The sequence below is a fragment of the Mus musculus genome, chromosome 19 (assembly GCF_000001635.26).
Source record: "Mus musculus strain C57BL/6J chromosome 19, GRCm38.p6 C57BL/6J".
Taxonomy (NCBI): Eukaryota; Metazoa; Chordata; class Mammalia; order Rodentia; family Muridae; genus Mus; species Mus musculus.
In genome coordinates, this window is record NC_000085.6 from 19,314,150 (window position 1) to 19,328,646 (window position 14,497).

The 14,497-nt window shown below is 36.6% G+C and overlaps 1 long non-coding RNA gene across 1 annotated transcript in view; it reads left to right on the top strand.

Moving 5' to 3' along the window:
* Window positions 1-5,496, top strand: part of Gm41815 — a 35,103-nt gene extending 29,607 nt beyond the window's left edge. Inside the window, exons 2-3 of the long non-coding RNA XR_877746.1 lie at window positions 349-471; window positions 5,350-5,496. This is a non-coding gene — a long non-coding RNA (predicted gene, 41815). The remainder of the gene's footprint in view (window positions 1-348; window positions 472-5,349) is intronic.
* The last annotated feature ends 9,001 nt before the right edge of the window (window positions 5,497-14,497 follow it).

Genomic DNA, 14,497 nt, shown 5'->3' on the forward strand with positions numbered 1-14,497 from the left:
AAACTTAGCTGATGAGGAATAAATGATGCATTAACCTATGGGCATGATAACAAGTCATTAATAATTAGTTTAATACTATGTCTATTTAGTAGACTATCATGAGTTGGGTCTTCTCTAGAACCTATGATATGCCTAGTTCCAGGTCATTGGCTTCATAAATTTATTAGGTTTTATCTTGTATAATAGGCATTGAATCCAATCAGAAATTCACTGATCAGTCCCATGACATGCATGCCTCCGTAGTTTTCTGTAGGCATTCTTGTCAGGCCAGTCATTAGGGTCACAGTCATTAGGGTCGCAGTCTTCTCAGCTGGGTAGGGTTACTTATTATTTTTTCTCCTTTTGTAGCATGCACAGAATCTTTCAGAATTATGAAAGGTAACCCACAGAACTGAAACTTCCAAGTGAGTACCAGCTTCATTTCTCTACTTCCTGTGCCTCAAGCACATGGTAACTTCAACTACACAAGAGGTAACTCAATAACCCCATTGTTTGATTATTTGAAATATAACACTTCTTTTCTTTTTTCCTCCTTTTCTTTTCTTTTCTTTTCTTTTCTTTTCTTTTCTTTTCTTTTCTTTTCTTTTCTTTTCTTTTCTTTTCTTTTCTTCTCTTCTCTTCTTCTTCTTCTTCTTCTTCTTCTTCTTCTTCTTCTTCTTCTTCTTCTTCTTCTTCTTCTTCTTCTTCTTTTTCTTCTTCTTCTTCTTCTTTTTTTTTTAAAGAAGTGGTTTCTCTGAGGAACACTGGCTGTCCTGGAGCTCACTCTGTAGAACAAATGGCCTTGAACTCGGATATCCACCTGCCTCTGCCTCTCTAGTGCTGGAATTAACGATGTACACCACCACTCTTCAGCTAACACTTTTTGTTTTAGTTACTAATGTTTCCCTTTCTTCCTTTAAAACTATTGTGTGGAAGAAAGGTTAAATAACACCAAATACAGACTGCAAAGTCCAGAATCCAGTTCTGTGTTCTGAATTCAAAGCAACGATGTTTTTATATTAAAAGACAGTTTTTTTAAAAAAAAAGACACACACACACACACACACATATATATATGCATCATTTGCTTAGTGGCACATCTTTCTTCATATGAGCAGTGATTTCTCTGGGTTTCCACACAAAGTAGGTAAGACAACAGGGAATTATATACCTGTAATTCCTCTTCCATAGCAATAGCAGTGCTATTAACATGAGTTTTGTATCCCATTTTTGTACAATATTCCAATACATCTGAGCTATATCAAGGTATGCCTGAGCACTGGTAAATTCATAGAGCAACAAATAAAACAATAGTTTAACTTGAGCTAATAGTGATTGCCTGAATATCCAGGGGTATGAAGTGTCTTGTTTATCCTGTCCTACCACCCTAGAAGTTTAAGAATTATCTTTCATTCTTTCAGAAGATGGTAAAAAAGTGAGTGGGATACATGTTTACCATTTTAAGTGGCAACAGTAGACCAGTCTTTATTTTCTTTGTTTGTGTGGGGAACTAGACAGGTTTTCTGTTTTTCTTTCTTTCTTTTCTTTCTTTCTTTTCTTTCTTTCTTTCTTTCTTTCTTTCTTTCTTTCTTTCTTTCTTTCTTTCTTTCTTTCAGCTTTTCCATGTTTTTCTTTCTTTCTTTTCCTTCCTTCCTTTCTTTCTTTCTTTCTTTCTTTCTTTCTTTCTTTCTTTCTTTCTTTCTTTCTTTCTTTCTCTCCTTCCTTCCTTCCTTCCTTCCTTCTTTCTTTTTCTTTCTTTCTTTCTTTTTTTTTTTTATTTTCATGGTGATACTCAGTTACCCAAATCCCACTGTGCTTTGAGGATGTTAACATCTGTTTTGACTATTTTAATATATACAATATTAGATAACATCTTCATAGCATATGTTACAATTATTCTACTCCAGGGTGTTGTTATTCATCTCTTAAGGAAATCAATCTTTATCATATACAGACTCATAAATAAATCTTTGTGCTTGTAGGTTTGTAAGTAGTACTAATACTAATGGTTTCAGAAGTCCACCATGGATCTTTGGAAACTTGCAGTGGTAATATCAGTTATTTTTTTTAACATTTAGTTTATCAGTTTATATAAGCAAACATGTAGTAACATCTCTGCAGGTGTTATTTTTAACACAAAGATAAATACCTGTCAAATACCACATTTTACACACATAAACACACACACACACACACACATACACACACACACACACACACACACACACACACACACACACATACATATGCTCATTCATGTGCATGAGCACATATAACAGTTTCTAAATTGAAAACTTTGAATATTGTTTTGGGATTAGGATAGAAGCAATTTAATATACTTTGTAGGAATGGTATTTTGAAAAAATGTTTTCTCTAATGTGCATTCAGTAAAGGGCAGAATTCTGACTAAGAAACGGAAGGGGTGGGTCTGAGGAGAGGGCAGTTGTGGGAATAGCTGGGAAGAGTGGAGGGAGGGGAAATTGTGGTCAAGATGTATTGTATAAGAGAACCATCTATGTTTAGTAAAAGAAAAGATGTGATATACTGACAAAATTAGAATGAAATATAACTGAGGATCCATCCAAAATATGTGCTTTAGCTTCCTTGAATCTTATACATCCCTTCAAAAGTCATAAAAATTGAGCTGGCTGTGTTATTAAGTTTAAAGTAACCAATTACGAGAAAGTTCTCTGTTGAACCTTTGCCAAAGGTGTTGGGTTTCAAGAAAATATTTACAATTCATCTATCTTAACTTGAGTTCTGTCACATCACCTTAAATATTATTAAGTTTGTATTGACTGAAGAAAACCACATTGGGCCAAAATAAATTTTTATGCTTTGCTCATACTAAATATTTTCCCTAACCCTTCAACATTATAATATAACACAGACTTCAATCTTTCCCAATCATAGTAAAATGCAAGTTTTAATAATGTAAATAAGATCTTGGTTATCTGGAGATATGTATATCAAGGTGACCCAGATAAAGTAAGCTCTCTTTTGGAAATCTGTACATTTTATGATATTTCTAAAGTCCTCTCTCTCTCTCTCTCTCTCTTTTTCTCTCTCTCACTCTCTCACTTTCTCTCTCTCTCTCTCTCTCTCTCTCTCTCACACACACACACACACACACACAAACACACACACCATATAGAAAAAATAGTTACATGTATATTTGTTGGTAAGTGTTAGGGGACGTTTTCCTCATTAGTGATTGAAGGAAGAGGAGCTACCCCGTATGGGCAGTGCCTCCCCTGGTTCTGTATTGTATAAGAAAGCTAGGTGAACAGAAGTAGGCCATAATACACAATAAGCAGTAATCAATGTTTCTCTGATGGCTTCAGTCTTGACTTCCTTTGCCTTGCAGTCCATCAGTGATGGACTGTAAATTATTAGGATGAACTATATCATTTTTTTCTCAAGTTGACTTTGGTCATGATGTTTATCACAACAGAAACAAAATTAGAATGGAGTCTGTGTATTAGAGTGAAAGGGAGACAGTCTGAGTCAACATATAATATGAGGGAATATGCGTGCTGTCCTTGTGCACAGACTTCTTATCCATATAATGTGGAACATGAAACATGAGAACATTATTTCTGTTTGAGCTATACTTCTGTTCTGACTCATGCCATGAGCACTCACTCTCTTCTTGGGAAATAAAAATCCATGAAAAATTCAAACAAAAATCTTAATATCTACTCCTAGTATGCTCCGTCTATGTTCTGCATCCAGAGTCTCCCTTTAAAGAAGCAATGATGTGGATTTATTTTGCATAACTCTGGAGTAGCTGAGAATATGGCTTTTATCCCTCTAAACATTGGAGTTCCACAGTCAGGTAAATTTTCTTGGTGTATGTGAAAATTATTTCAAGGATAAATAATTTCTTTTAAATTGGTTGTTGCTGGTATAGTAATGAGAAGGCACAAACTTATTTGCAAATAGCATCATTAAGATCTAAGCCAAAACAGGGAGCTGATCTGCCTTGAAGTGTACACCAAAGCAGCTGCAGGATTGTAGGAAATACTCAGTCTCTGTCTCTCTGTCTCTGTCTCTATCTCTCTCTCATTAATTCCATTTGTGAGCTGCTGGTGCAGGTGGGTCATTTTATCTTCTCACCCCATTAATCACTTGTGGGGTACTGAGGAGAGCTTTATTAATACCTGGTCAAAGACAGCTTAATCCATAACATTTTCCAGCAGCAGCAAAGCCAGCTGTGGAGCCAAGGTGTTACTATATAACCAGGCTGAAGTAATTTATGCAAACTAACAGGATGCTTCTGCAAAGGGAGCCTGCTTGCTCAAACCAGGAGCAAGATGATTGCTTTAACCCTGGCCTGCCTGATTGAGCCTCTGTAGAATCCTAACGAAATTGGCTTCTCTATGCCTGACATTCAGGTATACATCATCTCTTCTCTGTCTTCAGGATCCCCAACAGTTCTCAGACTTTGATTCAGATTTTTACATGAAAGTATCTTCACCAAGATTTTCATTAAGTCAAATTTGTAGTTAAGCTTTGAAATGTAAAGATGAACATATTATGATGCGTCCTCTGGGCAAGTACGTATGCTTGAACCCCTCAGTCAAACTGAGTGTGCATGTTCTTCACTCCAGCGGTTCCTCCTTTTGCCTGTGACAATTGCAAAAAGCACATGGAGAGTGGACAGTACACCTTTGTCATTTGCTTAAGTGAGCCACAGACATTATAAGATCATCTTTCCAGGGTCTAAAATGCAGGGTCCCGTTTACCCATTTTTAAAAAATTCTTCCTAAATACCCAAAGACATCATACCTACCTATTTTTCAGATGATTTCCCCAGTTTTCCCACAGAAAAGCTTTGAGAAATCTGTACACACACACACACACACACACACACACACACACACACACACACACACACATTTCTTCTGAATCTGTCACTTGCACACAGTTTGAATGTCCTCTATTTCACCGACCTGAGAAAGCTCATTGATGCTCATTCTTGCTTTCTCTCCTACAGCACTAACACAAGTCGATTACTATTGACTTCTTAGATGCTTTTCCCACTATTCTGTATTCTCTTTGCCTCCATCAGATATAGACCTTTTGTCATTTGCCAGCTATGATATGCAAAATATTCTCTGAAAATGTCTCTCTACTTACCCATAATTGGTGCGGTGCAGGCTTTACTTCACATGCGAAGAGGTAATTGTTGCTGTCAATGGAATTAAGGTTGCAAATTCGATGACCTTATGAGGGTTTCTTAATCCATCTGTGGCACAATTTCTACACCTAATTCTCCAGAAACATTGTGAGATAGAGGGAGAAAGATTCTATGAACCTGAGGATTAGTACATTAATGAAAAATTGTATCTTCTGTGCATGATATAGCAGCTTCACTCATGAGCTCTCAACAATATGATTCTCTAAACAAGCCATAAAATTATGAGACTACCAGTTGACCTGTTCGTCTTCAAAGGACCCACCCTTCATGAAGAGCTACAAACTTTGGGTCCTGGGAGAGGAAGAATCAGTGTTTTCTAGAGACAAAATCCTCTGGTAGGTGAGATTCATTCCTAAGTGGTCAGCACTAAGCATATACATACATACAACATGAAATGAAACCAGAGGGGCATATTCATTAATTTATAAGTACAAATGTATAAAGATAATAATTACAGAATATGAAGCACTGAAAAAAAGAGTTTTGGGTAAAAAGTTGGTCTAAATGTCATCAAAAGTATTTAAATGCAGAATAGGGATGCAGAGATCTAACAGAGTCTGCCTTTCTTCCTATATACTATATCCCTGTCATCTGTCTGTCCATCCATTTTTTTTAAAGATTTAAATATACCAGTTCATCTTCACACAATCTTCGCATAATTGAGACAAAAATGACAAATAACTTTCACTTTTGAGAAAAAGAAAATTAATTCACTTATAACCAAATATTTCCTCCACATTGAAATGTTCCATCCTCAGGCGGCATCCTTAAGTCTCAGGAAACTGACAGCACAAGGAGAGAAACAACTCTTAAAAGGCTTTCAGAAGTTCTTGAAACTTAGAAGATTCACAAGTCTCTCCCCTAGGGTTTGATCAGCAGTGAGGACCTTGGAGGATGGGGCACAAATCTCATTTGTCTTGACACAACACTTGCTTACATAAATGTTATATGTGAGCACAAGGATTCCAGGGATGCTGTTATCCTCCAGGCTATTTTTTTAAAAAAACTTTGTTTTTACTTTTTTTTTTTTAATTAATTAATTCACTTTACATCCTGATCATAGTCCCTACCCACATCCCTCCAATCCTCCCAGTTCCACCCCACAAGTCCCTCCTACACATTCCCCCTTCCATTTCTCCTTGGAGAAGGGGAAGCCCCCATTGGGTACTGCTCTACCATGGGTCCTTCAGTCACCATAGGCCTAAGCAAATCTCACAACTAGGTAGTCTGTGGGGAATTGTAGGCTGGTCTCCAGTCGAGCTGAGGTCTGAACCCCGATGGTCATAATTCACCTACATGACATGGTAGGCATTCCCTCATGCTCCTGGAACTCCGGCCCCTGCCTAAGGTACCACCTCCCACAGCCACCACAAGAGAAGCATGGTTAGTAGTCACTTAAGCAATGGAGTGGGGGTTGTCTCTCATCAGAGTGACTTGGGCTCTGTTACCTTCCTTTGGACCAAATTCCCCTAGCTGGGCTGCCTTGTCTAGCCTCAGTGGAATGATACTTACTATGTCAGGATGAGTTGGGTGGGTACTGGATGGGGTGGGAAGGGAGAATGGGCAAAGGGAGATGGGAGGGTGGGACTGGAGAAGAGAGAGGAGAGCGAGGAGGAAGGCTGCAATTGAGATGTTTAAATGAATAAATACATAAATTAATGGAAAAAACTATTATCTCAACATAGGAATATATTTCATGCAACATGTTCTTTTTCTCTGTAAACTTTTTTTTCAGAAAAGAATCTGGCTGTTGAAAGATGGCAAAGAAGTAAAGAGACCCAAGATTACATACAATAGTTTGTGTGTTTTAAATAACACCTTTATTAATGGTGGTTAAAATGTTTAACCTAGCCACTGTGATGTAATCCTGATGAAGATGAACAAAGTGTAATATTTGTGTGTGTATTTATATGTGCAATCGATCTAATCTATCTAAATCATCTATCTATCTATCTATCTATCTATCTATCTATCTATCTATCTATCTATCTATCTATCCATCCATCCATCCATAGTTTACCAGTAGTACACCACCTTGACCATCATTGCTTTTTACTGAATTTTTGTAAAATTGGAAGTGTTTCAGTATTTCTTTGGTATATGTGATCCATCACCATTACATGACCTTGAACATTAGCTTGCTGATTCTTATAAAGCTGTCATATGGAATTCAGACACAGATTCTTGTATGTTTATAAATCAGTTGGAAAACACCAAAATCTTAACATTGTTGCCTTCTAATGTGAAGGTATGTGATAATAACCTGCTCATGTAGATCTTACTTAATTTTTTAAACAGCATTTCACATCGTTCATATGTTAAGTTCAGTACTTATGTGTGTTTATTTGTGTATGTTTGCTGCACACAGCACTGCTTTCCTAAGGGCATTTTTTCGACAAATGCCAAATGTATTTTTTGAATTGTTTCTAGCCCTAGGGGAAAACACACAGTCTTTCCCCATGAAGCACAGCTCTCGGTGCACATTTTTGAAGAAGTTCATTCTTCATGTGATTCTTCCTGTGCTTAGCTTGCCAAACATTTTCACCGTGAGATGGTATCTGCTGGTTCTCTTCGCTCTGTTTGCAGCTACTAATATGAGTACCTGATATAACATAACCATCAACAATCAAATAACAAATCAACAGAAATCATCACAAGCAATGATATCTTGCTTTGTGATACTTAGCTGCCATTCTAGTTATTTAAATTCCATGTATTTCTGTCAAGTATTTCTATAAGTGGTGTGACTTACAGCATTAACTAACTTTTGAATATTAGCATGACTTTGAAGAAAAAACGACCAATATTACCTTGTCCTGATTTATAATTCCATTCCTATTTTTCTGGATTCAGTTTGATAACGTTACATGGAGGATTTTTACCTGCACACTCAGAGTTCTTCATCTATTCAACTTTCTCATCATAACTTTGCCTTTGGTGCCATTGTGCTCTAAAAGAGCAGTCTGAAAGTTTGTGAAGAATTTATATTAATTTTCAAAGTAGTTTTTTTGAAATATATCACCTGTGTTTGCTGTGCTTATTAAAACTGTTCTCTTTACTTATCATGAGTTTTTCAGAGGCAAATTTTTTATAGATTATTTTTAATAATTTCCTCTTTTCTAAGAGTTATTCTGTGTGGTCTAAGTTCTGTAATTAATTCCCATACAAATATTTTTGTAATTCATTCATCATGCACTTCATTTCTATAAGATCAGAGTAATGTGGTAGCAAACCTTTGCATCCCATTGCCCAGATTCCTGAGAGAAGCTACTTACTGGAGTCCATGAAGCATCCTTACAGGTACACTCTGAGGTCTGACTCACTCACCGATCTCAACATGTCCAGTCCAAGCGAATAACATAACCATCAACAATCAAATAACAAATCAACAGAAATCATCACAAGCAATGATATCTTGCTTTGTGATGATACTTAGCTGCCATTCTAGTTATTTAAATTCCATGTATTTCTGTCAAGTATTTATACGTGTGAATCTAGCAAAAAGTTTGATAAATTTTAATTTTATGAAAAGCCCTGCTGTGTGGTTTTTTTTTAGCTTTCTTATTGTTTTTCTCAGTTTTTATTATCTGTTTCTTCTGTTATTTTAGGTATAGAAATTGAACAATGTTTCCTTTTTCAACATAGACACATCCAGAGATTTCTTTCTAACCTCTACTACAACTACATTTTTTTGGGGAGGGGGTTCGAGAGAGGGTTTCTCTGTATAGCCCTGGCTGTCCTGGAACTCACTCTGTAGACCAGGCTAGACTCAAACTCAAAATCTTCCTGCCTCTGCCTCCCAAGTGCTGGGATTAAAGGCGTGTGCCACCACCACCTGGCCTCTTAATGATCTTTTAATAGCTGTTTGTGTGCAGCATTCAATTTTCATTTATTTATTACATTCTCAATTTTGTTTTCTGTTGTCATTTTCTATATCAATTTAACTACCTTGTGGTCATATGATCTCTCATTATTCTTTTTTTAAATGCACTAGATTTGTTTTGAAGTATAGCTTGTGGTTCATTTCAACAAGTGTTCTAAGTATTCTTGAGGAGTACATGCGGTTGGATGGTGGAGCAAGACATGGATGATGTCTCATAGTTCTCCTAGGCCTATGATCTTGTCTATTTTCTTGTTCTGGCCCATTCTTCTGTCTGGTTCTTTAATTGGAATTAGAAACTACCAATTATTAATTTATTTTTGTCTGCAATAGTTCCAGCTCAGTAATTCCCTTATTGAATTTTGCCTATAAAATTAGTTAATAGATCCTCAGAAACTCTTGAGCATTAATATTTTCATCTTAAATATGGACTAATACTTTTTAATCTTACTGATCTTCAGAACTTCCTTTAAATGAGTAAATTTTGGAGCATCCTCATAAAGCCATGGTAGCAATAACTTTATCCCACAGCATTTGTCAAGGACTGAAAATATTTTTGATTATCACAGCTGGGTCAATGCCACTTGAATCCAGTGGGAACTAAGTGATTAAATATCCTGTAAGTTACAGAGTACATGTCTACACATAGCATCATCTTGTACAAAATGGTGCTAATACCCAAGCTCTATATGGGTGAATCATCTGCTACAGAATTAACACTAAAGAAAAATAGAAGTAATTGTCCTCAGATAAGGAAAGCCCCCATAAGAGGACAGTCTTCATTTGAAATCATGAATGCAGATGACAAGAACCACCTTGTTTGAGATGTAAAACGCATCTAAAATATATGGCTTATTCTACATCATAGAAGTAATTACGCTTCAAAATGGCTGCAAAGTAGAAGTTCAAGGTTGCCCACTTTCCCATAAAAATGGGAGGAGGAGGAACCAGGGATGAGGATCAGATATGAAGAGGGTTCGAAGACGGCTGAGAGAGAGAATGGAAACCAGTAGGTGGCATCTCTGTGACTAGCTGGAGACCTGAGACAGGGGAAGCTTCTTGGAGTCTACAAGGGTGGCCCTAGCTGAGACTTCTAGTAGCTGTGAATATGGAGACTGAAGTAGTCACTTCCTATAACCAGGGAGGATTTCCAGTGGAGGGAGGGGCACATCAACCCACTCACAAAGTCTTCAATCCAAAATTTGTCTTGCCTACAAGATGCTCAATATCTACACATAGCATTGTGTAGATAAAGATGGAACAGAGATCTTGGGAATGACCAACCACTGACTGGCTCAACTTGAGACCCATCCCATGAGAGAGAGCCAATCCCTGACACTATTAATGATCCTCTGCTATGCTTGCAGACAGGAGCCTAGGCTAACTGTTCCCGAGAAGCTTCATCCAGCAATTGATGAAAACAGATGAAGAGACCCACAGCCAAAAATCAGGCTAAGCTCTGGGAGAACTATGCAAGATTTGGGGATAGAATTGAGCAAGCTGGGGGAGTGAAAGACACCACAAGACCTATAGAGTCAACTAACAAGGGCTCACAGGACCTCACAGAGACTGAACCACCAACCAAAGAGCATTCAGAGGCTGGATCTAGGCCCACTACACATTTGTAGCAGATCTGAAGCTTGGTTTCATACGGGTTTCCTAACAATTGGAGCAGGGGCTATCTCTGACTCTGTTGCTCACAATGGGAAAACCTTTCCCTCTCTGGACTGCCTAGTTGGGCCCCAGTGGGAGAGAATGTGCTTAGTCCTGCTGAGACTTGATGTCCCCAACAGGACAGGGTAATATGCAAGGGGGGTTCCTCTTCTCTGAGGAGAAGTAAAGGGGTTTATGAGGCAAGGGATTTATTAGAGTTGGGCTGGGAGGAGAAGAGGGTAGGGGATGTGTCACCAGGATATAAAATGAATGAATAAATAAAAAATATGGTAAGGTAGAATCTGGGAGACTGCCCAGCATGTATCAAGAACAGTCACTGCTCTTACAGAGAATTTTAATTTTGTTTCTATCACCCATATCAGGCTGCCCACACTGCCTATTAATCCAGTCCTAGGGGACTTGATGTCCTTTGACCACTCTGTGCACATTCACACACATGGTGCACATTAATTCACATATCCATGCACATATAACATATAAATAGAAATCACTAATACATATTTTTAAACTGGTAAGCTATGTTAAAATCCTTATGTAGAAATATATAGCACAAGAGAAAAGAAAAATATTGAACAAGTACATTAGTTAAAATATAAAATCATAGTCTGGAGAGGGGAATAATTTTCTGCTAAAATTAGAGGATTCACTTGCAAAGAGGAAGATTGGTATTTGGACAACCTACAATTTAGAACTTCACTATTTCCAAAGAACCAATGAGAGGCCTTCTAGGCAAGCTCTTATGTTTGAAATCATCACTGTTAATGTCTTGTAAAGAACATGAACACTTTGTCAGAGTAGTGGATAGTTCAATACAAGTGCTATATTGTTATTTTGTGTCTTGTAGAGAAAAATGCACTTAAAAATTAAATTCCTTGAACTTAAATTCCTTGAGCATTTAACTATATTGTAATGACAGGCTATGTGAGATTTTTCCATTTGTGTTTCTGAAGAGAAAACAAATATTTTAGAGGTCACTTTGACTTTCTATTACATTGCCTGACAAAGCAAATCTGAGCTACTTCAATACATCTATCAATTATATTCCCAGAAGCAGAGCTGAGTTCCAGGCAAGCAAGGCATTAGGATATCATTATTACTTTAATTATTCTGGTATCTCTGAGTTTTGCAATATGTACACTCAAAGCTAATTCATTTTTAGATCTGTCCTGAGAGCACACAAACACAATCATAGGAAAATGGCAATTTTCCTTATTAAACTATACCTCTGGTGTATTCATGTCAGTGAAACTTGAAGTTTAGCACCAAGTCTTTCAGCTTTTGTTTTCAAAAGATTTTTTTTTCCCTTTTGGAAAATCTTGTATACAAGGCAGAGCTGTATTCATACTTCACACTTTGTGAAGCTGAACTTCAAACAAGAATTCAAATAACCAGAAATTGGCAAATCATTCTAACGCTGTTGTATGTGTCTCAGGGAAGAACTCTTCCCACAAGTAGGTTGTGGTCCTTCGGAGTTGCCCCAGATTGCACACCTTAGGAACAGTCATCATATGGGAGACTTTTCACTGCAGAATAACATCCCCAGTTCTTTGCACTCACCCTCAGTATTGTCTGTGATAAAAATCCATGAATTTCATGAGATTCTTTTCTATGACAGGCCACTAATCACTCTTGATCTTGTGATAAATTTAAATACTGACTAATCCACCCTGAATAGGGATTAGGCATCAATGTAGGATGAAAGTCTTCATTAGAATTAATTGCATCTTTAAAGCATAGTTTTAGAATAACTGGATATACATATGAATCATTGGCACAATGTATCTAAAGAAAGCACATTTTTATTAATATTCATATCTATTATTTGAATTTTATATAAATCTATTGTCAGATTAAAAAATTACACCAAAAAAGAATTTATTACATCAATTTGTAATAAAATGGTTTATCTTCTACCTAAGGTATAATTTCTAGTGATTGTTAACTTAGGACTTAAACAGCAACAGAGGAATGATAAAAATCTATAATTGTTGAGGGAATGCCCACCACAAACAACCTCAGCTTCTTCAAATTGGCAGTTATTATTTATAAGACAGAGGACACAGATATAGAGTCTCTGTGGTAGAAGAAAAACATAACATAACCAAACTTCTGTCAATGATAATTTGATGTTCATAAATGGTGAAATACACATTACACACTCCTTTCTTTTGATAAATGTTTTATTCTCATTGTGCTCATTATTGTCAAATTATTTTATACATTCAGGATGGAAACCAGAGCACTTAATCATCTGTCTCTGCAGTATATTTTTCATGTTTGCTAATCAAATCACCTAATACTTATGACTGCAAGTTGAGTAATAGATGCAAGTCCAGCATATAAGTCATATTTCATGCCAAATAATTGCTACATTGATACATTTGTTTAAAATTAGATGTTAGGATATTTAAGCTGTGAGATAAAAATAAATAGGTGTCATTTCTCTTTTCTTTTTAACAGCGAAGATTTTTTTAAAGTACATATTTGAAAGCTCCAAGAGAAACGTGAATATTTTGGGGTCTTCATTCTCTATGAAGATGGGTGGGAGTGGGGAGGAGGCAAGGGATGTGGAGCAGTCGGAGGGTGGACAGGAAGCATAAAATCTGGAGTGTAAAAAAATAAATTAAAAAAAGAAAATTTGCACTTATTGGAAAATATGAAACCATAATTTAAAAGTCACTGGATTATTCTTCAAGTTTAGCATTTCCTCAACTGAAGCTCCTTTCTCTGTGATAACGCCAGCCTCTGTCAAGTTGACACACAAAACCAGCCAGTACATGTACCTACTTAAATCATAAATTCCTGAAGTTACAATACCTCTGTAGTCTAGTGTTCAGTTTAAGTTTGCTGTAAGACTGGATTCAGACATCAGTATATTGGTGGTAGGTGACCCTTGACCTAAGTTGATCTAACGTGTGGTCTTACCTTCTATTATTCGAGATTCATCTAGTACTCGCTAAGAATGCAGATTCTGGATCTTTACTGAATTTAAACGAGAACAAGTACTTTAGAGAATGTGGATATGCCAACTCTTACAAGATTAAAAGAAATAATTGATGATGTCTACCTGCCGTGGATAGTCAGTCGCTGCTTTGCACCATAGATAAGCCTGTATGCATTGGCTATTTGCCAGACATACGTATACCAAACATTGAGAGATTTTTCTTTCAAATGTTCTTGATTCCTGTCTAAATAAAGAGACTCTCTTCTCTCTGAACTGTGTTCTTGAACATAGTTACTATTTTATAAACTTATCATTAATTTTATATTCATTATTATATACATCATATTTGTGTTATATAGTTATATTATAGTATTGTTCCTACAAAAGTAGAATTTCTTTTGCTCTTAACTTTGGCCCTTGAGCCAGAATATGCATATGTTCCTTTGCTGTATTCTTGGGCCGAGTCTTGAGGAGGTGAGGTGGCATATTCCCTGTGTGGTCCTGGAACTCTTTGTTTCCTCTTTTGTTTTGTTTTTTTTTATTTGGTTGGTTTTTTGTTGTTGTTGTTGTTGTTTTTGTTGTTGTTGTTTTTTATAGTCAGTTTGTGCTTGATTTTTGTCCTTTCCACATTGGGAAATTAGTGAGTTCACTTGTCTTGGAAGTTAAGAGCAAGACTCTACTAGCTCACTGCTAAGTTGCTTATAAACCACAAGGGTCTCCTTTCTTTGATGTGTTTGTCTTTTTTCCTTCATCTGGCAAGATTCAATGTTAGAAAACCTGTGGTTCTCCTGAAGATTTAAAGGTAGATATTAGGGAT